The 24185-nt window shown below is 43.0% G+C and overlaps 1 protein-coding gene across 1 annotated transcript in view; it reads left to right on the top strand.

Annotated features, from left to right (window-relative positions):
• The first annotated feature begins 5062 nt into the window (after positions 1-5062).
• The window catches only part of LOC6536845 (octopamine receptor beta-2R), a 46039-nt gene continuing 26916 nt past the window's right edge, over positions 5063-24185 (top strand). The window contains exon 1 of the mRNA XM_039376417.1: positions 5063-7369. The gene's annotated coding sequence lies outside the window, so the exon portion shown is untranslated. The remainder of the gene's footprint in view (positions 7370-24185) is intronic.

Genomic DNA, 24185 nt, shown 5'->3' with positions numbered 1-24185 from the left:
CTCTGGACAGGAAAAATGCCGAAAAAAGGGCGGTGTGGTGTTAAGTAGCTAAGCACATACATATATAGTTGGTGGCAATAGCAGATGTAAGCGTGCCACAGGCGTAGAAAAAAGCTTTTATTCATTTTGTACATTTCAGCAAAAGCTCTTAAACAAATCATTTTGCAACTGATGCTGGAAATTCTCCCTTTGCTTTGCCGGCCTCAAATATGTCTGCTGAACTTTTGGGCTGGCGAAAAGTTTAATCGAGTTTGTAATTTAATTGCCCAAGGTTTTAATGAAGAACACTCTCCCCTGCTTTGATTGGAATATCAGCTGCGTCCTATAAAATTGCCAGCGTTTAGAACCGCACCATCAAAGACAGGGAATCAAATACCTCATGTTAAAGTGCTAGTGCTACATCCAAAAGCCCAGATACTCGCACTCACACACACGGATTTCAGGATGGCAGGATGGCAGGATTGCCGGATTGCTGGATATGAGAACTGTCACAAGAGGCGACAGCAACGGAAATTCTTGGCAAAGTTTATTAATTAATTTTGTTGATTTTGTCACGTGCCCGTAATTTCGACAAAATCCGCAAAATCACACAGTCAGACTGGCACACACACGCGCACAGACGCACACAGAGATCCATGGGATGAGGGGGAGGTGAAGGGCACATGCTGGCCACCCATGGATATGGGCTATGGCTGTGGGCCAGCAAGCCAAAACCAAAAGCCGAACCAAAGACAGGCCAAAACCGTCACTGAAAGCCGGCCAGAGATTGCGACTTGGGGCCAAGTTGGTTGTGTGGGAGCAACTGGAGCAGTAGGAGCAGCAGGAGCGGCACGAGCAGCAGCATCCATTAGTCAAATGGCTTTCTGTTGCTCATCGTTAGTTGGCTTCCCCAGCTGGGCCCAACTTCACAGGTGCCCAAATGTCCAGGAAGCAGTGGGTACCACATGGGGCTGGGCTATGGTTGTGCTATGTGGCACACGAAATACATATTACATTATGACCATGTTTATCACCATTATTGTTATTGCATTTCTTCCCCTTGGTCGTTCGGTGCAAAAGTCAATTAAATGGATTTGCGGCAACCATTGGTTCATAATTCGATTATGATTTTCGCCCAGTAATCGAGCATTATAATTTTAATATGTTTGCCAGAGGCCGCAGCGCACAAAACCCAAAATTGTCAAACAGCCGTTGCACGTAGCGTTTCGGCCATCGGTTTAATCAATGGCTATTGGCTCGAACCCCAAAAGCGCTCTGGAAAGTATGCTATATTAAATTAAAATCGAAAACTTTCCAACGAAACTTTGCTTAAACCAAGTTTTGGGTATTAATTAGTTTTGCTACACAGGCAAAATTTTAATAGATTGATTGTGGCTGAAAATATAGTCTGGAAATTTCTCTGCTGAGGCTAAGATTCCCATTAGTCCGTTCGCCACCCAGCGGCATTCAAATAATTCGATCCTGGAGCTTTGTCCATTGGCCCAGTTGATGGCCAATTGCCCTCCGCTCCTCGGAGGCCATTGTCTTCCGTAGCTGTTGCTGATATGAGCGACCTAATAGAGTTTAGTCATCATTAGTGGCCCTTTGGCAGCTGCCACCCACCGCCCCGTTGACCGCATGTCTGGCATCATTTAGTGAAGCAAACGAAATGGAATCGCATCGCATCGCATCGCATGTACTCATATGTGGAATCGGTTGCCATTGCCTGCTGGGCCATAATCCACTCATATGCTATATGCTGGATATTGTTGGTGGAGCTCTAGGAGCTCCGCTTCTATTTGCGCTTTGTTGCCATCAATTGTGCATTGAACTGTGCAAATGCTTGTGTGTATAAGAACCCATGTCCCGTGCTTCCGACCCCGACCCCAGCCACGCCCACTCCCCTCGCATACCGCCTACATGTGTGTGGGCGGATTCTTTGTTTTCCTTTTTACCAGCTGGAGAAAGCATGCGCAGGCGAGGGCTCCTTGAGGTTGTTTTCTTTTTGGAGCAATTGAAGCAGCCGCAACCTTTTGGGATAGCCGAGCACATGGGATAGTTGCTCCGGGTGGGGATTGTTAGTTTTCCCCCCGAAAAGCTGCAAGCTTTTTCATTTTCCCCCAGCAGAAATGCACGAAAAGAAACAACAAATATATATATTTCAGCTTGGTAGCTACTTAAGAAGTTGGTAAATTAAATTTAAAGTACCGTATATGCATAACTGATGAGTTTGGGGAAAAACTATTACCAAATTTAAGAGTATGCTTTTATTTAATTTGAGCTTGCATGAAATTACAAATATATTTATAAAATATTTACCCCAGAGTTTATGATTTTTCGCTGTGCACCCAGTCCAATTGCCTCCTCCGCAGAGTTTCATTTAAAAAAGAAACTGGGGAATTATGCTGACGCATTTAAAATGCAATAAATGTGGGCGTGGCCGAGGGGCTGCGCTGATCCAGCAATTTTTGCCAGTCGTGCAAAATGTCAAACATGTCAATCAAAAGTCATTTGCTATGCTGCCCGCATGCCACGCAGCGTTCGATTTTGGCGCAAACAGTTTGGCGTCGAACGTCGCATATTCGCATATTGAGCTGCATTTGATCGGCGGCCGTGGGCTGTGGTCCCCCATGAGGTCCATGGAGCGGGTATGACAATTTAGCAGGTACCCTTTTCCCGCCAGCAGAATCCGCTTAGTGCAGCCATGTCCTTCCCCACACCAGTAGCCCTCGGAAAATGCTTGACAGATGCAGCTGAAGGCCTGGGCCAATACTTTTTGGTTATATTGCCGCAAACACGCCTAATACGAGTATGTGGGTGGATGGGTGTGGAGGTCGGGGGAAGGCCTTTGGGACCGGTCCCTTGATGTTTGCCCTACGACGTGTGCCCAATTTAAATTTGCTTGTATGTATGTGTTGGCATAAGGATTGACTTCTACTCGAAAGATACCCTAATAAGTTTAACTGGCATACTACGCTCATGCTTTTCTGTAGAAGCTTTTCTGCAACATAATACATTTTAAGGGCCCTGAAACCACATTTAGCTTTTTATATATGGAATAAAATCCATTTTGATAGTTATAAATCCTAATAAAGGTAAGCCAAATTTTTATGACGAAATTAAGTTTTCTTCTTAAAAAAATATATACTCTCAATTGAAGGGCATTTATCATTCTCATTGATCCTGTTGATTTGGTCCTTGTTTTTATATATTTGCCTTTTGATTTGTTTGCGGATGCAGGCTGCGTCTTTTGCCAAGGGCGTTCCATCATGTTAGGGGGTTGGGCATTGGATTTGAAATTTGTGTAAATTGAATTTATTGAAGTCTAATAGTCCCACGTGTGCGCGCATATCTGCTGGCAACGCCAGACTTTCCTGACAGCCGTCAATATATCGATGGATATGTATTATATATATATAAATATATAAATATATATGTGCGATGTGCATGCAGGTTCCGAGAGGTGAAGACGTTTGATATCAAAAAGGCTGCAAGGCGTTTTTCTTCCTCGGTCTGCGTTGGAGGGATGGTGGTATTTATAGTCTACTTAAAGGATTCCCGCACAAAGCAATTTCAAGTTGCTGGGGCCGTAAGTTCGGATTTCGATGACGGGATTCTGGGAGCACGTCAAGCGAAGACAAACAATTTAACTGAACGAACTGAAAAAGGGGTGATTACGTACAGGATGGGTAAATTGGTGTTGGGAGATGGGGGATATGGGATGTGGGATAAGGGATGGGGGATGATATTGCGTGGGGGCTGTGTGCTGTGTGTGTCCTCTTTTTCAACGACGGGTGTTTGTCGACTGGCGCCGCCGCAACCGCAAATGCAAAAACACCGACGAAAGCGACTGCTGCCACAAGCTACAGCAAATCAACAACCAACAACCAACATCCAGCATACAGCATACAACAACCGGTGACAACCGACCGACGACGACTTCATTTCAAATAATTTACATTTTGCGGAATTTACGCTGAAATTTTAATTGGAATTTACTTTGCGACTCTTTCGTGGGCGGGCTACGTAGCGCTAATTTATGGCTGGGAAAACTTTAGCCTCGTCTTCCGCTTGTTGACAAGCCAAATTTGTCATGCATTTAATGGCTTAGGCAGCCCGCGCTGTCACGCCAATATTGAGCCGCTTGTAATACAAGCACAATCAGACAGCATGGCGTATGCGTAACATTTTCAACATTTTCATCGAGCAGGAACAAAACTCGGGGGAGACATCCGCGCAACAGCTTTTCAAAATGGAATGTACATATCTTACTCACATACACATTATCAATTCGAGCCTATGCATTTGTCAGTACGTATTTACTGCTTTATTAATATAAAATTTTGAGATACAAATGAAAAGGTTGGTTAAATCTACTATTTGGGATTTTTGTAGTTATTACATTTTGATTGAAGATAAGCATATTGTTTCATACAAAGGTAATAATAATTTAAATTGTTTGGCGGAATCAATTAAATATTAGGTATTTCTTTTTTTATTGGAATTTCTATATTATTCTTAGCCAAATATGCAAACCAAGACCATCGACTTGTGAATTTTCGGAGTGAGAAAGCTATCTCTGTAAATAGAGTGTCATTTTTCCCATTTACAGCATCTCCTCGTCTGCGGCAGCAACTGCTCTGTACTGTAAGCTCTGGGCTGTAACCCATTAACACACATTTACAGGCCGCTGTGCCGAGCAGTTAACAGCTGGCTAACAGCCGGCGCTCGTTTGTCGCCATTCGCTTCTGATTCGCCTTTGAGTGGGTGAGCGGGTGAGTGGGCGAGCGCTTGAGCGACTGAGCGGCGGCCCACTTTGAGTGCAACATGCGCGCAGCCGACGTCGCTGTCGAAGCTCTGCAGCAGCTGCGGGCAGAGGCGTTGGCTTCGGCGTCGGCGTCGACTGAGTGTGTATTCGCAGTCGTGTTTTTGGGGGCACATTCCGAGCTGGGAACGCAGCCTGTAAGTGTGTCAGTGTGTCCGTGTTTCCGTGTATCCGTGAGCTTCCGAGTATCTGAGTTCTGAGTTCTGCGTTCTGAGTTTCAGAGTCTTTGAGTTTACGAGCTGGCGAGCTTCGTGCGGCGCTCAGGGAAATTCGGCGGTTCATTCGTCTGTCAGCCAGCCGCAGTCGCAGTCGCTGTTCGCAGAGTCCGCCGTTCGCAGTCCGCTCGCCAATTTGGCCCGTTTGTGAAAATATTCGTAAGGCAGCCGCAGTCGCATGCTGAGAGGAAATAGGCGCGCTACAGATTCCTATTGCGATTCTGGTTCTGGTAGTAGTACTGGTACTGGTTCTGTTTCCCATTTTCTGCTTCGGATTCCCCAAGAACCGAATTCGGGGGGAAAAGTAGAAGAAGGAGCAGCAGCAGCAGCTGAAGCAGCTGGAATAAATGATTACAGCTGGAGATTACAAGCGCATTGATTGCTGATGGCAACGGTGCGGATGAATTTCGGTAAATGTCGCGCGCGCGTGCCATTGCGTATACGCAGCGTTGGCCGTCGCCATTCGGTGACATTGTGCGCTCGCTTCCGCTGGGCCGCCAAATGCATTTTGCAGTTAATTTAAGAAGAAAGAATCTTGTGCGAAAATCAAATTAAAGAAAAAAGTGAGCAGCCTTCGCGGAAATTATATATATATATTATATGTTTCGAGAAAATATTATTGCATCTGCTCTTGTCGCATTGCCCTTGTGTTTTTCCGCTTTTGGTTGCCGCGCCGTCGTTTAAGTTTTTCGGTTTCGTTTGTGTGATTATTTGGTGCAATTAATAAAATGCTGTCGCGCAAATGTATATACACGTGTATAAAACTAATGCAAAATGCCAGCCGTCGCACGTCCGTTCAGTTTTACATGCCAAATGGGCAAAGGAGAAATATTCTCGAAAAGAAACACGCTCAGCGAAAGGCAGTGAAATATGCACAAACCCTAATCGCAATCACCAGCGTTATTTGTTATGTGCCCAGTGCAAATGCGAATGCGAAATGCTGAATGCAAATGCAACAGTCGAGAGCCCAACGCTGGAGGGAGCAATAGTCATACAGAAGCTATCGGCGCCGCCACGATAGCGATAACATAAATAAGAACAGCCAACGCGAATCACCGACGGCAGAGCCACTCATCTATAAGCCAAGTCCCACAGTCGAACACACACACACACACACACACAAATATATACACACCCGTAATGCCAAGTACCCCGGGCACTGCAATCAAAGTAGTTGGAGGGGGGATGGGGGATCATGTGATGGAGGGCAGTAAAATACACATAAAACAAATATCTTAAGCGATATTCAATGGTCCAATAGCAGTGTGAAGGTAAACCCGATCTTTGGCGGTTCTATTACATAGAATAAATAATGATAAATACTCAAATATTGCTTCTTTGTTAGAATATTATAATATAATGTAATGCAATTTATAATAGCGAACCATATAAATCGTAATTTCACATTCTTAGTATGTTGTTCCATTAATAATTGTAATTTTTAAAATGGCAAGTCATATACTTTATGCAACGGCTTGAATTTATCAAATAGTGAAAATTAAATAACCCAAAATTCAACCTCAAATTTAAATGTAGTTAACTTAGTTTTATTCCATTTAACAACCGTGAGCATTCAATTATAAAGTACTTTCTTCAGTTATATTAAAATGATGATAATTACAATAATTACTTATAAAATAGGGTGCAATGACTCGGTCTTAAAAATTACAATATTTTAATCATTTTTGTGTAATACTTTCGCCTATAAGAAGACAATGGAATTGCTCAATTTTTCGAGTGTATCCCAAACGGAAGTGTTGATATGGCCGCAGCTCAGTCGCAGTCGCAGCTCAGTCGGTATAGAAATTGTCATCTCATAACGACTTAAGCTGCTCGGCACGCAACATGACCGGGCTGAGCAGCATAGTCAGCATTTCTGCACCTCCCAGAATCCAGCCCATCCTCAGTCGGTCTTCCACCACTGTTGCCACCCACTTTTCCAACCCACTGCCAATGCCCCTGGGGTCACACACACTTAAAGCCACAACAAACGCATCCACAGAATCTTTGAGAGCGATGACGACTATGATGATGATGACAATGGGCGGATGATGGCAAGTCATTTCTTTAAAGGTTGTCTCTCTATCAGTTCTCTATCGTTCTGTGTGCACTGAGTGATTTGATTTGGTTTGCCAGTGCTTTCTATTTACTTTCTATTTATTCGATTTGCATTTCCACTCTTCGGAGCCGAAAACTCGGAAGATTTCAAATGCAAATGCCAATTCAGCTTTCCCAAAGCCGTTTCGAATAACTTCTGTGTGTTTTGTTTGGCTGTTGACTTGGCTTTCAGGCTTTCAGGCTCTCAACGGCTCTTCGGCTATGGAAATCTGCACCATCCATTTGGTAAATGGTGAGTATCAGTCTAAATAATATTTGATATTAATTAACAAGGCATCCAGTATTTGTCTTATTTCGAGTGTATGCTGTCTGCCGGCATTTACTATAGCCATTGATTTGTTATATGCCAGACAAAGCGGAACCAATATTTGCACAATAATCTAGCAATCAGCTTATACGTAAAGCAATCTGCAGCATCCATACATTAAATACAGTAGGCTTTAGTTATAAGCGACAGTTCAGCTGACAATGATTTGTGACCGAAGCGCAGAGAGACTTAAGACTTAAGCTGATTGACTTGAACAATTTTCTGAGTCGGTCTGGCGTTATTATTATTTCAATTGGATTAATTGTGGAGTAGGCCATTAGCGGTATCGAAGGTGATATTAGATCTTTAATTATAGCACACATGTGGTAATCGACTTTATCTTGTTTTGAATGATCTGACAATTATTTAATTTCTCCAATTTGGTCTAGTTTAGTTGAAAATAGATTATTCTAATAGTACATCTTTAGGTTTGCAATTGATATATACTAATTTAAAACGTAACAACGTGACAAATTTCGTTTATAACAAACAATAGTTCGTTATATGTATAGTGTTATATGAAAAGTGCTCTCCTAAAACATCCTATAAATAATATAACTTAATACCCGGAGACCTTACAAAACAATCAGTGTTATACTAATCTAATCACTGTGAAGTACGCCTACCGATTTCAATTAGTTTTAGCATTCGTCATGTATTTATAATCAGCAGTTTGGTTATCAGATTGCACTTTTTATAGGCGTTCATGGAAAATCAAATTTAAGAGGGCTTTCAGGAAATCATTATAACGTGCTATTAACAAAACTGCTATCACGGCGAAATTAGACCCAAATTTTCGTTTAACTTCAATGGCCAAGAGAGGAAGTGCAAAATGGCGGGCCAAAGTACGTCCGATGCAGGCATTAATGCAATTGTATTTTTGCTGTCGGCCCTGCTGAAAATGCAATTTAAATGAGATTACACTTTGGCGAGCGGCCACGCCTAGTTTTGTGGTGGAGGGCGCGAGGGCGGGCGTTCGTAGGTGGGCTGGCTCATTAATTATGATACTTTGAGCTTCGAGTGGCGAAGCTGGCTTGCGGCTTGTATCGGAAATACCCGTTAAATCGGCAAATAACCGCAGGCCGATCCAGCAAACACACATATAACCACCCCCAACGCGCATACTTAATGATATTGAGTCGTTGGCCAAGGGGGGCGAGGTGGCGGGATTCAACGACAGGTGTTTAAAACTTTACCTTAAATAGCAACTCCTCGGGGGAAATGCGGAGATGTTGTGCTATTCCTTTGGCCGCCAGCGGGGAATCTGGGGCGTTGTCGGCATTTTCTTGCTCAATCAACTTCAATCAAGCAGGAATTTTCAATGTAATTTGTGGTTTCAAAAGCGCTGCCACGCTGAAGATGTTCTGGCTGTGTCAAAGGCAGCCGTTGAGTGTGTAGAAAGGCAGAAAATTATCGACAAGGCCCACAGCATTCACACACACACACCTTCAAACCGGAGAGGGTAGGCAGCTAGCTTGAAGGGTTCGAATAATGGATACCTTCTACTAGCTGCTCATGAAACAGTGATCATTAAAATGCAAAAGTATTGGGAGATCTACAAATACGTAGTCAATTCCAAGTTTAAAGTTATAGTTAATTTCTTTACATTATATTTATTTGGGGAATTTGTTAAGCCCATATACCCTTGTATTTCACGACTAAGAGGTATTCCAAACCTCCACGCACACAAAAAGCAATGAAAGTTGGCGCTGTGGAACAAATGAAGCAGTGTGAAAATCTTGTGTTGGGACCGCTCTCCTTCCGCTTGATTTGATGGCCTCTGGGCTTCTGCTTCTCGTTTTCCCAACTTCGAATTACAACGGAAAACGGCAGCAGAAAGGCGGCCGAAACAAAGGCGGCCGAGGAGGGAAGGAAGGAAGGATATGTCCGCCGTCTGTCCGCTTGATTAGAAAAGCTGCAAGCGATAAGGAGGCGCTGAGAGAAAAGCGCAAAAATAAAATAGAATTCTAATTGAATTTTATATACACAGATTCTCGTTCTCCTTTCGGCCATTTTCCCTTTTTAATTCTCACTTCGACTGTACACAACTGCACTGCACTACCCGCGGCCAAAGTGCCCGTTTGATGTCCTTCCCTTGTCGCCGGGTCCTGATTTATTGGCCTGCAGAGGCGAAGGAGCTGCGCTTTTGGGGCTCCCACTTGTCCAGCGTTTTTAATTGCCTGTCAGTCGTCGTCGTCCGGCGGTCTGTTCAGCATATCAGAATACAGTAGCAGCGGCCCAAGAATTAAAACTCCACTGAGACAGCGGCTTAAACAGACAACTTGGCACTGTGTGCGTGCCAAACTTGGCTGGAAAGTGTGCGAATTCGGCAGAGACATTTGTGTGCTTGTAACAGCAACAGCAGGAATCAGTCAGCCATAAAAATGAATTGAATGGCATATAATTCAGATATTTGAACCGAAAAGAATTATTTATAGCAGACTTTAAATGTTTCTTCCATAAGAAATTTAAGAACAAGTACTTCTCTTTTTTTTCACTTTTGTGTTGAATTTGTAGACAACTGTATCAATTTAGCTATTCCTTAGACCACAAATGCTATTATTCATTGAACAGATTTAAAGCTGTTTGTATGTATCAGAGTTGTGCTTGAAATTAAATAACCTTTGCGGGCTTGTAAAAATAAATACAAATATATTTTTGCTCGTGGTGGGAATAAGACATTTTAAAGTACTTGACACGAAGGCAACCGCAACAAAAGTATCCGAAACATACCCCCTAACCAACAAAAAACCGAGAGGCAGGAAAGTGAAAAGAACTTGACACAGTTGGCGCTGGCTCACCCACAACATCACCACCCCCGTCTGTTTTTTGCTTTAGCAAATCCAAAAAATGGAAAAATATGAGGAAAATAAAAAACGAGACAAAACAAAACCAATAGTTAATGCTCATTGAAGCGCAAACTTCGACACATGTTAATCGCAACACGGGTCATGGCGAAACGGGAACTCTTGATCGAAACTATGATAGATGGCAAGGGCCCTGGTCGCAGTGACTAACTAACATTATCTGATGACCACATTCAGATTCAGTTACCCATTCCCACATCCAGTCTACATCCACCCACTTGCCACTGTGGTTTCGTCCCCGTCGAGATAACCCTTTGTTCTGTACTTGGCCTCGGCTTTGTGGTTTCCCCAGCGCGACGCAATTAATGGCCCACTGTGGCTAAGGAGAGATCTGTCCGGATAGGATTCGTATGGTGTGGTGGTGTGGGTTGGGTAGGTATAGGATTGGGCCAGAATGGTGGGGTGGTTGGTGGTGGGTGAGTGGGTGGTGGTGTTGCCAATATTTCACTCATGCTGTGTGCGCCTGCACTTGAGAGCTGAATTGTCTGCTTAATTTGGGCCAGAACTCGAACCCCTTCGGTGCCGCCCACATTTTTGGCCAGCACTCAGTGGGAGATAAACGGAAAAGGGAAAATGGAAAATAGCTGAAAAAGTATGCAAATCAGGAGGGGACGAAAGAATAACACGACAGGCTCAACACCTGAGCATTGAGCAGTAAATGCGCTTTGCTACGCTATTCCTTTTGCCTCTCTGCCTGCCTGTCTTCTGTCTGCCTGTCTGACTGTCCGTCAGTCTGTCAATAAAAATACACAAAAAATACACGGGCTGGCAGCCTAAAAGCCAAGTTGAATATGCTCAGGCCGAAAAAGGATTTGGCAATGAAAAGCAAACAAAAAGCGCACAAGTTGGAAAGTGAACTTTTTCGGATAACCAGCTTACCAACAGTTTGGCTTGGGTGGCGGGAATGGGATTTGTGAATACTGTGCGTATGCGTGATAGATTTTCAGCTCACAAAAAATCTCAAAAAAAAGAAGCTGACATTTCCGAAGAGAGAAGGAGAGGAAGTAAAGGATAACCGGCTTAGAGCACTCCGGCAATCCTCCACAAGGGAACTCAATTAGAGCAGTCCGACTGTGTCAAAGGTCCAGCTTAAAAAAGTTAATTTCATAATTTATACAGTCTGCAGATTTCAATTTAAAACTCCGCAATGGGCCAGGCCAACAGAGTGTTATGCTAATGAAAATGAAGGCAAACAAATCGCCCTGGAATATGGGGCAAGCAAATGAATTAAAAATTAAAGCCAAGGCTGCAGCAGCACTCCTGCGAATGCAAATGAATGAAAATAAAAATTTAAAAAAGCTAGAGAAGTGATGGGAAAACAAACAGGCAAGTAGTCGGCAACTGAAGAAATCGCTCAAGTTTTAATTAGTTTGCATTGCAACCGCATTACTAGGCAAGGCGGTGGGCGTGGCTATAATTTAAGTTGTTCATCGCTTGGCATGGTTACATGGCAATATTTCTGTCAAAGCTCAAAAGGCCAAATGGGAAGCAACAATAATTTTTCCAGCATTGAGCAAACAAGCGAACAAACTAATCAACGCGGGGTGTCGGAAATCCCAGGACGACGGGGCACATTTGAATTTGAATTGCACTAAATTCTTAATTGACTTTGCACAGCAGCCGAGTCAGCATCCAGCATCTGCATCTGCATCTGCAGCAGAAGTGGAAGAGGAAGCAGCGGCAATAACGAAATCAAATTAATTGAATATTACGCATTCGCCATGTTTGCACTGTAATAATTTCCATTTTCAGTCGGCCGAGTGCCATATAACCACTCATCATCAAGTGCACGTCACTATAGAGCCGTGCACATATATTCACACTTGATTGGCCAGCTTTGAATGCACTATAAATCGAAAGTATTTGTGCAAATACATTTGAGTTCTACCGGTTGGTGGGGACTGCACTTTGGCTTATTTTCAATAGGCGTTGCCAAATAACATATGCGTTATTAATTCATGGCCTAGTTTATAGCGTGTTTCAGCTGAAAATGTGAAACAGTAAACAATTTGAAGGGCACTTTATACACCTTTTAAATGGATCTCATCGAATCATTCATGCACAGAAAATTATTGTGCTCCACCTGCAAATGATGTTATAAATACCCAGCATTAAAGAGCACTTAATAACTTTATACTATGAATAAAATGCCTGAAATAAAACTTAGATTAAGTGCTTGTTTTTGGGTTTCCAATTAAAACGCTTACATATTTCCCTCGTATATAAACTCCCTTTCTGTTGAACAGATTTGATAATTGAAATGTTTTAAAGTCTTCTGTATGGCTCGTTATTGAGCTGTTAGTCAATCAACGTCGGTGTTTTGTCACACCCTCACCTGTAATCCGAACACTCACTCAACGCTTAGCATTCAATTTATCCAGTTTCTCGGAACTTTTCTGGCTTCACCGCCACTCGACAATCGTTCATTCATTCATTCATTCATACCCTTTCACGTCTAGCTAATCGTCTTTATTTGCTTCCATTAAGCTGCTATAGAAGCTAGTACAGCAGAATGCCTGTACAGAAATCAATTTCAGTGTTTATTAACTTTGTCCATGCCAAATGTCTCGTACATTAGACAAGGGGGCAAAAATAGCAAACAGGTACAGCTGGACTCAGGTCCATATACGATACGATATACAAACAATATTTTAATATGCCTGGCCAGCGGCGGACACAGATGAGCTTTATGGCCAATTATCTATTCTATGGGCCCCCATTAGTGGTTGAATCCAAATTTCAATTGGAACGTAGAGAGGCAGAGGTGGGGAAGCGGTGGGCGCTGCTTTGTTTGTTTACTGGGTGTGAAGTGTTTCGATTTGCTTGCCAGATTATAATAAAATTGGGCTCTCCACTTTGTAATGCCAAGATTATTCCACGGCACGACGACAGCTTAGTGGTGTTTATGGCGTGTGCCACCGCTCCCCTGGCTAGTTATCGTTTGTAATTGCGATTGCACTTGTTGTTCGGGGCTCTTTATGGTTTGATGACCAGCCAGCGCTTTACGACTACAGCATATTACGTTTAATTGACAGATGCTGTTGTCCAGCGATTTATGGGCCACAAAAGTGAAAACGAAATCCCCCGGGGGCATGCAGAATGACAAATACTGTGTGACGCTCCATAATAAACATAAAATTAATTATTAATTTGTGTACGAGTATGTGCGTATTTTCGCTAGTAACTGCGAACCGCAAAAAACTGTATTCAGCCAACCGATCGACCGACAGACCGGCCTCATAAATATTAATGCAGCACATTTACCTTATCCGCACGTATCGGATTCGATATACTCTGGGAACAAAGATATGCTAATTGAGGGAATTCTATTGCGGCAAACCTTTATGGGCATGATATCAGATAAGCGCTGGGTTCTGATCTCATTTGATGATATCACATTCGCACCGACACGGAAATGGTCACAATACATTGGTTATAATGCAAGTGCACTGCGTTTACAAGCACTCCATATTTACACGGGTCGTATACGTAATACATTGATATATCCCAGCCTCTTTGTAGGACTTGCCTCCGGTGGTTCTGAGTGCGATGGCAATTAAGACGTGATGGAATTTTCATTTTCATCAATTAATATTATTTCATTTTATTTACTGGCACTGGGCCACATGAGTCAGTTGGCACATTTCAATAAAAACCCATTTTTTATCCCATGCGCGGAGCGGAGGCTGTCAAAAAGTTGGCTATTAAAATTAAACTCGTTCACTTTTTATTAGCAATAAAGTAACTAAAAAAAAGGCTGTGCTTCGCGGAAATTGCAAGTGTGCTAGTGTGTGAGTTATGGCCTTTTATTGAATTGAATTAGCTTCAATCGCCCGAGGCGTCCATCACAGTTGATTTGCTTTTATGATCCGAGAGGCACTAATTCGGACACTTCAATGGGTCAGTCAATGGTCAGTTTCAGTGGCACTACTCCAGTAGTGCTACTCATTCACAAATTCTCCATCATTCCCCATCACCGAGCGCGGGTTCAACTTCGGTTGGCTGGAAGTATCTACTTCCCTATTAATAAGTGCATTTTTAGTGGTTGAGACTGCGGCTACGTGAGCGACACAAAATGCGAGCGCCTCATGATCACGTACTGTAAATTGAAATTCATATCATAGCTGCCTCTGTTATTTGCCTCTGTCTTATGGTCTATAGGGTCTATACGTCTATATACTTCCAAATGTCTAAATGTCTGGGTGTACTTATACTCGTACTCGTATTGCCGCAATGCACGAGTGTGTACTTAGAATATTTCTTTTGTGCTCGCTTCTCAAACAATTATGCATTAAGTCGGTGGCGTTCCGGCATGTAAAGTGTGAATGAGTACCGCTGGTTCAGGCAAACATCTGAAACTTACAACACACCGAAAAAAATTAGATCAAACATAAAACAGATATGTCAAGAGAGTTTCAACCCCACACATCTGCTAGGTATCTTTATGATGCCTTGTAAAAGTAATCTCTGAAATGATACAATTCAAATCTTGATTTCTATAGGCGAACACAATGTTTCAGCTTGAAGAAAGTAGAAGCATTTGACTTTGATATATTTTCTTAGACTTTTACAAATTGAAAAATCACATATATTAATATACTACAAACCATATTAATAATTTTGTGTCCGAGCAAATCTCGATGCTCAAATGGCTTAGGATTTAATATTTGGTGCAATATACACACATATTTTTTAGTAATTATATTTTATACTAAGCAAATAAGATATTATTCAGTATACTGTGCGGCTCTGGCGCAAAAGATATTTCTTTGAACAATGAAATTTTGTTTTTAATGTCATCTATATTATGTGAAATGTGTTTCTGAGAACATCTTTGAAAACTGCCCCATTTAACGATTTTTGTTTGCTGTGCAGCATTTCGTAATACACTCGAACATCCAGGTGGTTTTCCAGCAGTTCTCGGTTCCACTCTTGGCACTCGATTGAGTGAGTCAACAAGGCCGTGCCCTGCCATCCATCGGCGGATTTTCAATGATTTATTTTCATTCAATTTGAGAACGGCAGGGCAGACACAATCTCTGGCCGCTGGTGTCGTGGGTTTTATAAATACTTACACATGCTTATATATACACTTTTCGGTGTTTTTATTTTTATATCGTTTAATTGTTGCTGGCCGCGCTGCTGCCGCTCTTGTTAAATGCCTTTATATCGAATCGTTCAAGTTCACGGCCCCCGAGAGATGTGTACTCGTATAAAAAGCAGCTACAGCCTCAGTTTCCCCACTGCAGTGCTCTTTGCCTTTTGCCACGGCTATTTTGTATTGCCCATTTGGCTGTTGTTGTTTTTCAATTAACAAAATTGTATTTTTATTTTTGGTCCCACGTCGTCGCCGACCAGCTGACGAAAACTAATTCTGCTTTGGCACGCTGAAATGGCACGCTGCTAACTAACAATTGACAATTGGGGCCCCAAATCGATGCTCAATCGATGTCCATCGAAAAGGCACTGGGGGGGCAGAGACGAAATGGGTTTGTGCCTCTGACATTGATGACGGATGGCCCAGAAATGACTGGAGCTGTGGAGCTGTGCATTTGACTGGCGATTGTTCATTGTCCAACCGCTCATGTAAATTTAATGCGAATACACAGGCTGAGTGGGTCAGATGCAATGAGCTTGGGGCTCAATTCAACGCCCACGTGCCAATTCAAAAGTGCACCGTTCTGCACACCGGCGAAAGATAGAGCGATGGCCAGCAATTGGTGGGAGTGTGGATGCAATCAGGGTCCGTCTGGCCCCATCAGTCGAGCAATCAATTAAGCCGCTGCAAACAAGCCAACCCCGGCAACAAACATTCACGGCTGCCAGGGCAGAAGCCCCCAAGTCCCCAAGTTCCCAGATACCCATGTTCCCCAGATTCCCATGCTTCCATGTTTCCAGTCAGTCCCCCCATTGGGGTGTACCATGTGTGTATGCAGCGAATCACCTATCCGCCATCCAGATGTCGCCGGCATGACGACATACGAATGCGAACCTTTTGGCGGGCAGCCGTTTTTATGTCTCCGGTTCTAATTAGACTTAGTCGCAGGTACTATGGCATTGAGCGTTGATTTATCTCAAATGCGCTCAGCTTTTTGCTTGGATTCCCACAGACAACCGACGGTTGTAAATCATGGGTTTTGCTTCTTTACTATTACTATTTCGAATGTGCAGTTCTCAGTTGTTAAATACTTGCCTTAATTGCACTGAAATTCAGCTCATATCTAACAAGAAAAAATGTTAAAGTAAATGTGAAAATGTATTTCATGAATTGTTTTCTTTAAATCGAATTCCTTTTTAAACCAAGCAAGTGTTCAAACAAATCCAATCGTGGCAGTTATATGATTTCACACATTTTAGCAACAAAAGCCTGTGTTTTATTGAGCATCAAGATTTGCTAATTTAAGGCCTGTCGCCTGTTGATTTATGCACAATAGCGCGCTTAAGCGTTTGGGTTCCTCACTTTCAGATTAAAATCTGGTTTGTGCTCCATTCGTTTTCGGATCCCCGATATGGTTAATTCTCTGCCAGTGCATGGTGGCATTATATCAACGAAACTCACTATTGGCTGGCAAGTGAGTAATAGTTCTACCAATTGTTTCTGGGGCAGCCAGCGTGGCTGAGAAATCATCTGTGCACTGCAATGCAATTAGCATGCAAATCACGTACCACGTACCGCTCTCAGCTCGCAATGAAATTCGTATTAATAATTTTAATGCCAGAGCTGTTGGTTATTGCAGTTGCCAGCTTTCGATGGTGCTGTTGCCATTAACCAGAAGCTGATGCTGCAAAAAGCCACTATCATTCATTAGACGGAGTGCAAGCGTTGCCAATGACTCAACTGGTTTCATAAGCGAGTGGTTACACAAACTGTATGTGGCTAATTACCGCAAAATGTTAGCCCTCTGAGGCAAAAAAAAAAATCGTCATTAGGCAAAACAAAGGGAGGTGCTAATACCCAGCTCGTTTTAAAGAAATATACGTGGGAGAAATATCCAGAAGATAGCATTATCAACGATTCGGATTTGATTATAATAATTACACATTGAAATATTTAACATGGGGCATTTGAATTAAAGCTACTTAAAGCTTATACGTTTCATTATGAAATTATGTATGCTTAGAAACAATATATAAAGTGAAGAATGTTTTCTTAAAAGTAGCATTTGCCGCAGGGAGGGAGCTTAATTGTTAAAAGGATTTGTCTGCGGGTGGCAAACTGCTTAACAGGAAAACCCCCTTTGCTTTACGGGTGCTTAACGAAAGGTTTACATAAATTCACGGGGCTAACGAGCTGGGGCTCCTCTTATCAACCCCCAACACGAGAAACTCATTAAGATCCGACCCCTTTAAAGCTGCACAGTTCGGGAGATGAATGCGAACGTAAATTTTGAAATTTGTCTAGGAAAAGTAACAACTAATAAATGCTTGGCTCTTCTGCCAGCTGACGACTTGTGGGTGTCGTGGTGCCCCATCAACCCATAACCGCCCACCCGAAACGACCTTCACAAACGCCCCGCAAAACCCACAAGCAGCTGTAAGTGTGAGTGTGTATGTTTGTGTGTCTCGGTAATCAAATTAAAGTTTCGTGTGACCGCATCCGACCCTCGTTGATGCTGCAATTAGTTTGATGGGCAAAGATTGCAGGAGCCATTGGCAAGTGGAAAATTGAAATTGAATTATGCCATGCTCGTGCTGAAACTGATGTGCAAAATGAGTTAAACGAACGGCAAACGGGCGGAGCCAAGCCAGAATTAATTAGTTGCATTCCATTCATAATGGAAAGTTATTCGAATTGCACGGGCGATGATTGAATCAAGTGCCATTAGCACACCTCCGATATATGACATTCATGCTTGATTTTTGATTTTGCCCCTCCGCCAGCCAAAGTTCCAAATCTGCTAATTGCTGCCAACAAGTCAAACCGCAGAGGTAAACAAAAATATTGCAAAATCTGCAACTGCAAACAGGCCGAGAGCAAAGGGATGTTACAGTTTATGTTGGCTAGCTGACTGTCAAGAAGGTCTATTAGAGGAAATAACCAAAGCAAATACGACCGAGGCTCAAAGGAGCTCCGTGGTTTATGTTTGGTGTCAAGGTTCCAGTTTCCCTATTGGGTAAATATCCAATAGTACACAATCCTGCGCAAACATACACTTCAAAAGATCCACATCCGCACCTGTCGTTCTCTAATCAGTGAAACACATGCTACATGTGTTAGCCGAAAGATCAATAAATAAATCATTCGCCCAAATGAGCCAAAAGTTATATTTAAAGATAGCCAAAATTAAAACCGCTCATAATTTATGGCAATGCCGCGGGTGCGACACGAATGTATGGGAACGTGTACTAATTTCTGCAATTACGAATTGAAAATATTTTGTGTGTCAACAGATAACCAACATGTGCCGCCTGCATAAACCAAAAATGGTCAGTTTAAACTTGCTACTGCAGCTTTAAATTGTGTCAGTTGAAGGAAAAACAAACCGCATATGCACGAGTTCATTTCGTTATGATTTATTTCATTCAACTTTAAAAAATGCACACCCTCAATATGGATATTGTAATTTAAATGACAGTTCCCACGTGCCGTTCTTACGAATTCAAAATATTTATAGCGTATAATATTTAAACGAACCTTTAATAATTATTATTAAACCCAAGAGCATGGGCTAATAGCTGATGCACATTTCCGCATGGATAATTCATCTATTTCCACCCACAGAAGGCGGCCAATATACTCGATCGTTTCATATTTGGCCTGTGTTATTTGGCTGCCATTTAATTAGTGCCAGCATTTCTTGGACGGATGCATTTTGGCAGAAGATTTTCACATGTCCCCCGATCGCATCAACTGCTTTTTGACACTTTTGTCGGTTGGCTGCCCGCCGGGCGCAACTGCGTGCGAAAATTGTGTCGCGCTGTCAGCATTCATCAGTTTGATATATTGTTTGTTGCTGTTTCGCCTTTTCCGCGGATGCACGGCAAAATATTATTTTTCAATTGCATATGCCAGACTGGCTTCAAATATTTATTAGATCATTTCTACTCGGTGCTACTGAGAATGGTATTGAAAAATACTTAGCCAAAACAGACATCTCTGCATTTCATTGCCTATTTCTGGATTGCCACGTATATTTTCCTCATTTCTGGTTCCCCTAGAAATCCATTTATATTTATGTGGGAAACTATAGCGAAATATCCTAATATATCTTGTTCAAATAGTGTACAAACCATCTTACGAATACCAAAAAACAAAATTCCAAAACAACTATTCCAAATCACCCAAAGTTTCCTGTGTAGATATTCTATTGCTTTGCCCCAATGGGTGGGTAGCTGTTTATTTGCCATAATTCCCGACATTCTAGCAGATCTAGCAACTACTATATGCATAAATATAGTAAAAGTCGAGCCAAGTTGGCAGCGTTATAATCACCTGCCGTTGCCGCACTTACGCCAAAAAGCAAAGCCGGGACGAGTGTCGAGTTTATTTGAGATGAGATGAGTTTAGTTGAGTTGCGGTAAAGTGGGATGGGTTGGGTTGGGGTGGTGAGTGCCAAATCCGAAGTGGAAAAGCCAGGAAGACAAAGCTGCAAGGAGACTGCTCCTTTATGTGCATTATCTCGGGCTGCCTCGTCGCTTGTTTATATTTATTTTTATCCCCAACACCATCGCACACCGCAAAAGTGAGTGCGAGTTAGGGGGTCCTTGCTGGGCCGTTAACTTACTAAATTTCGCGTGGCAAGAGTTAGCTGCCACCGAAAAGGGCGAGGCAGCAAAACCCAGCATCCAACCAACTTACCACCTAGCCACCCCATTTAAAGGGCTTTTTATTTCAACTTGAACTGAAAGCCGCGGCATGCTCTCATCTGGAAATACTTTGCTTTGCCTCCACTTGCGGCCTGCTGCCAAACCTGTCCACAAAAATGTGAAAGCAAGGAAGGAATATATATTTATGTATATGTATATAGTATATAAATTTTATATTTGCATGCAAATGACACTCTCGACCGGTGTCTTCCTGATTTGATTGCAGTGCCCGCGGGCCGTAAAGTGAAGCTGACCGAAAAGATATGACAGTGGCGACAAAGGCGCGCAATTAAGCTGAAAGCCTGGCCAAGGACCACAAGTTTGATGCTGGCGCTTGGCCCATAAATTCAGAACTCAGAACAAATTGATTTCGTTTGAAATCTGTTAAAAACTAACTTGCTTTCTTCAGTTATTCGCTATCCTCGTGGGCTGAAGGCCAAACCGCAGTAATTTAATTTATGGCAATGCCTTTTGCCTTAGAGGTCCTTTGCTTTGGCAAGCGGCTTAAGAGGCATTTTCATGAAAGTAATTTAATGCCGAGTCAGGAAAAATCCTTTAAATTCAACTGAGGCCAGCCGCAAGCATTCGCATTCGCATTCGTATTCGCCAGCAATCTCAGGTGGCAACGGCATTCTAAAGGCCCGCCCTGAATGGCCGACTCGCAATTCAATGTAAGTACAACGCTTTTCACTGCAAACTGAAAGCTTCAACTGCAGCCCATCTCTGTCTGGCCCATGGTGGGTGGGTGGAGTGGGTGGTTGGACTGTTAGTTGGTTGGTGAGCTGGTCGTCGCCCCTTGTTGTGCATAAATTGCAGGACTAACTGCAAAACTGTAAAATATGAACGCACATGAATGTATCTCGTCGCATCTAGCAGCATCTCGCAGTTCGGTGTGTATCTCGTCGGCCAGGTGTTGCTGAATACAGAGTGTAGCCACCATGGCCAACACTCCTCCCCATCCCCCTCACCCTTTCCGCTAACCTCCTCCTTTTTCGCAGGACCTTTTTGTGTGCGACACGCCACGCCCGTGCTCTCGACAGCGTTTTATGCGCTGCACTGCGCCCAGCCGGCTCACCTGCCACGCCTGACTCACCTGGCCCCCATTTCACTGCACTCATCAAAATTGCATTGCCCAAAACGGATTCTGCTGGGTACTACACAAACCAGAAGTGCTCCGCATTTTCTATTACCGACCTTATCAATAGTATCGCATATAAGGCTAGCATGGTTTCATTATAAGCCTATCAAAGAGCAACTGCAATTGTTTCTACAACCATTTTTGTCAGAAAAAATAATTTGTTTTGTCATGCATTATCATCACATACTTTCAAGAAATATATAGCACGTTTTTAGTTTGGGGAATAATAGTTTCATACCGCTGATCAATATTCCATTGTCATTTCTCAAAGTTCGTGATTTCCCACAAGAATTGTATCTTATAAGAGGATTATGTGTCCTTCCTTATTTGACTGAGAGTAGAGCACTGTGCAGTGAGTTTGCTCTGCCGCACACTTTTAAATTGAAGACATGGGAAATGCATAAACTGTGACATCATTCAGCACCTCAATTTCTTTCAGTGCACGCAGTCAGCCCATCAAAAACCAGGCAACTCTGCCGAGGGCCCAGATTCATAACTATGCGTGTGATGATACTAGGCTCACGATGTAGCAGCTTTATGACTGCATTGTCGGCGGTGTAGCGTTGGGCTGAGTCTCGTTAGGGTCTAATTAAAATTAAAATTTGTTGCTTTAATGAATAAGTTTTGTGAGCAGGCCTCGGTTGGTCGTTAAATTAGTGAGGACTTTGCGGTGTCTGCGCAGGAAGTACAACTAATGGTCAGCTGGTGGTTCTTGGTGGTTTCGGCTGCTTCTGGGTGGTGCTGGGCTGGGCTGGGCTGCGCTGGGTGGTGCTGGGGAAACAATGTCACGTTGTCGCTGCGTGAGATCAACACCCGGGAATTGGAACCAGGAATTGGGGAGTTGCGCGGTGATTGCGCGGTGATTGCCTGGCGCCAGCGATTCGTGTCACGTAGGGATGGATCCAATATTCAAATCTCAGCTTTTACCCCTTCAAATGTAGTTGCCTGCTTTAAAGGTGGGAAATGTGGGGTGGGGCAGCTTTAATGTTTCCCTTTGTGTCACGTTCGGATGCAACAAATACTGGTGCAGATAATCGGGCATGGCATTAAATCACCGTTACTGTTACCATTACGTGCATTCCAAGTCGTTTGGCTTTTACCTTTTCGGTCTTTTGCATACTTTTCTGGGCTGGGGGCGACTTCTCCTGTCTACGTGTCAAAATGTGGCAATATTTTCTATTTGCCCCCCATCACCTGGTCTGGAAATTAAATTAAGATTCGCCAGTTTGCTTGTTGGCAAAGCGTCAGCTTGTCGTCGTGTCCCCTTCCTTTTGGCCAAATATGAGCGCAAGGATAGATACGGCAAGGGTTTCCGTTTCCTCAATAAATTCAGCTCGACAAAACGGGCCCCAAAATGTCGAGCAGCCGAGCAGTCGAGCTGGGGAACCGACAGGCGACAGCCATAACGGTGACAGCGATAAATTAAATGGTAATTTGAATTTACCGTTAAGTGACACGAACAGGCAACACACAAGCACAAACACACACACACATAGGCTTCATATAGACAGAATGTCCTGCAGACGGATGATGGAACAATAAAAAGTAACAAACAAACTGCCAGAGCCAATGAAACATATAAAACCGAAACTGAAACGGAAACGGAAACTTGGGCCCAAACCAAATCGAAAGTAAAACTTTATGCACGAAAATTGCTGTTAACGTGACAATAAACGAAGAAGAAATAGAAGCGACAAAAGATACAATAGATAAAGATGTAGAAAGATACAAAAGCACATTGGCCATAAAAACAATCAAAAAAGGCCAGACAGGCGAAATTAAAGTTGGGTGACTTTAAATTTTATTGTTAATGCCGGCCGACTTTCGTTGCTAGCCCCCAGGAGGCCGAAACCGAAAAAAGTTTTGTATTTCCATGGCGAGACCAGCAATTTATTGCCAAAGTTGTGGGCCCACGAACATGTGGATTGGTGGGTCAGAATGGTTTCTTAGGGTCTGAGGCCTTTTTGCAAATGCTAAATGTCTTGTTAGCGTTACACTGACCGCATTCCAATGGCCCAAAAGACCCTGCATATTTGTCAACTTGGGTTTGGCTCTGATAAACCGGAAGTGATACCACCACCACCCATCCACCCATCCACCCACCTCACACATTAACAAACCAAGTCAAGGATGCGAGGGGGTTGGAATAAAAGCCTTTAGCGATCGGATCATAAAACCTGCAGAGGTGCCCCCGATTTCCTTGGCAGCCGAAGGCGAAACTTTTCAGGCCCATGTAATAAATGCGAAATGCGAAAAGCGAAGGTTCGCCAACAAGAACAACCCGTTCAATGAGCATAAGCTGAAGTTTTGGCCATGTTTTTGAGTTTGGGCCTCTCTCTCTGTGATTTCAGTTGCCTGTTGTAGAGATTGTTTTTTGTTCGCTGCCACGCTTTTTTTCATTTTTTCACTTTTCCTTGCGCTGTAACTTTCCTTGATCCACTTTTCTGCCTTTTGCCAGGCTCGACAGTAGACGTTCCAACTCAGCAGTCAAATGGGGCGTCGACGGGTTGAGTCGGCCTATATACACAAATATATGTATATACAAGTATATCTATCTATACGTACAAATTCTATATATCTGGGTATGCACACGGCCACCAGAGTTGATGGGGAATGATGTGAAAATACGGTTTGGCTGCTGCAAACGTCAAAGGGCGGCACATACAGTGGGTCCCAAAAGTGTATGAAATCCGAGGAATGCGACCTTTTGATTTATGTAATTGTGTGCAGATCTGAAATTCATACCTGCCGCATTGCAATGGAAAATTGGCAAAAGGTTGCTGATCGAATTCTAAATGTAATATTTCATTCAAATGCGAGGAAAACTGGTTAAGCGGCCCAACATCGAAATTTGATATTCAATGTCAGTGTAAGAGGTTGGAATCCTCCCAAAGCTTTAATATTATGCAAACTGAATTTGGCCAGCGTT

This window comes from Drosophila yakuba, chromosome 3R (genome assembly GCF_016746365.2).
Source record: "Drosophila yakuba strain Tai18E2 chromosome 3R, Prin_Dyak_Tai18E2_2.1, whole genome shotgun sequence".
Classification (NCBI taxonomy): domain Eukaryota; kingdom Metazoa; phylum Arthropoda; class Insecta; order Diptera; family Drosophilidae; genus Drosophila; species Drosophila yakuba.
The sequence above is the reverse complement of the archived record's forward strand: the minus strand, read 5'-3'. Positions and strand labels throughout refer to the sequence as shown.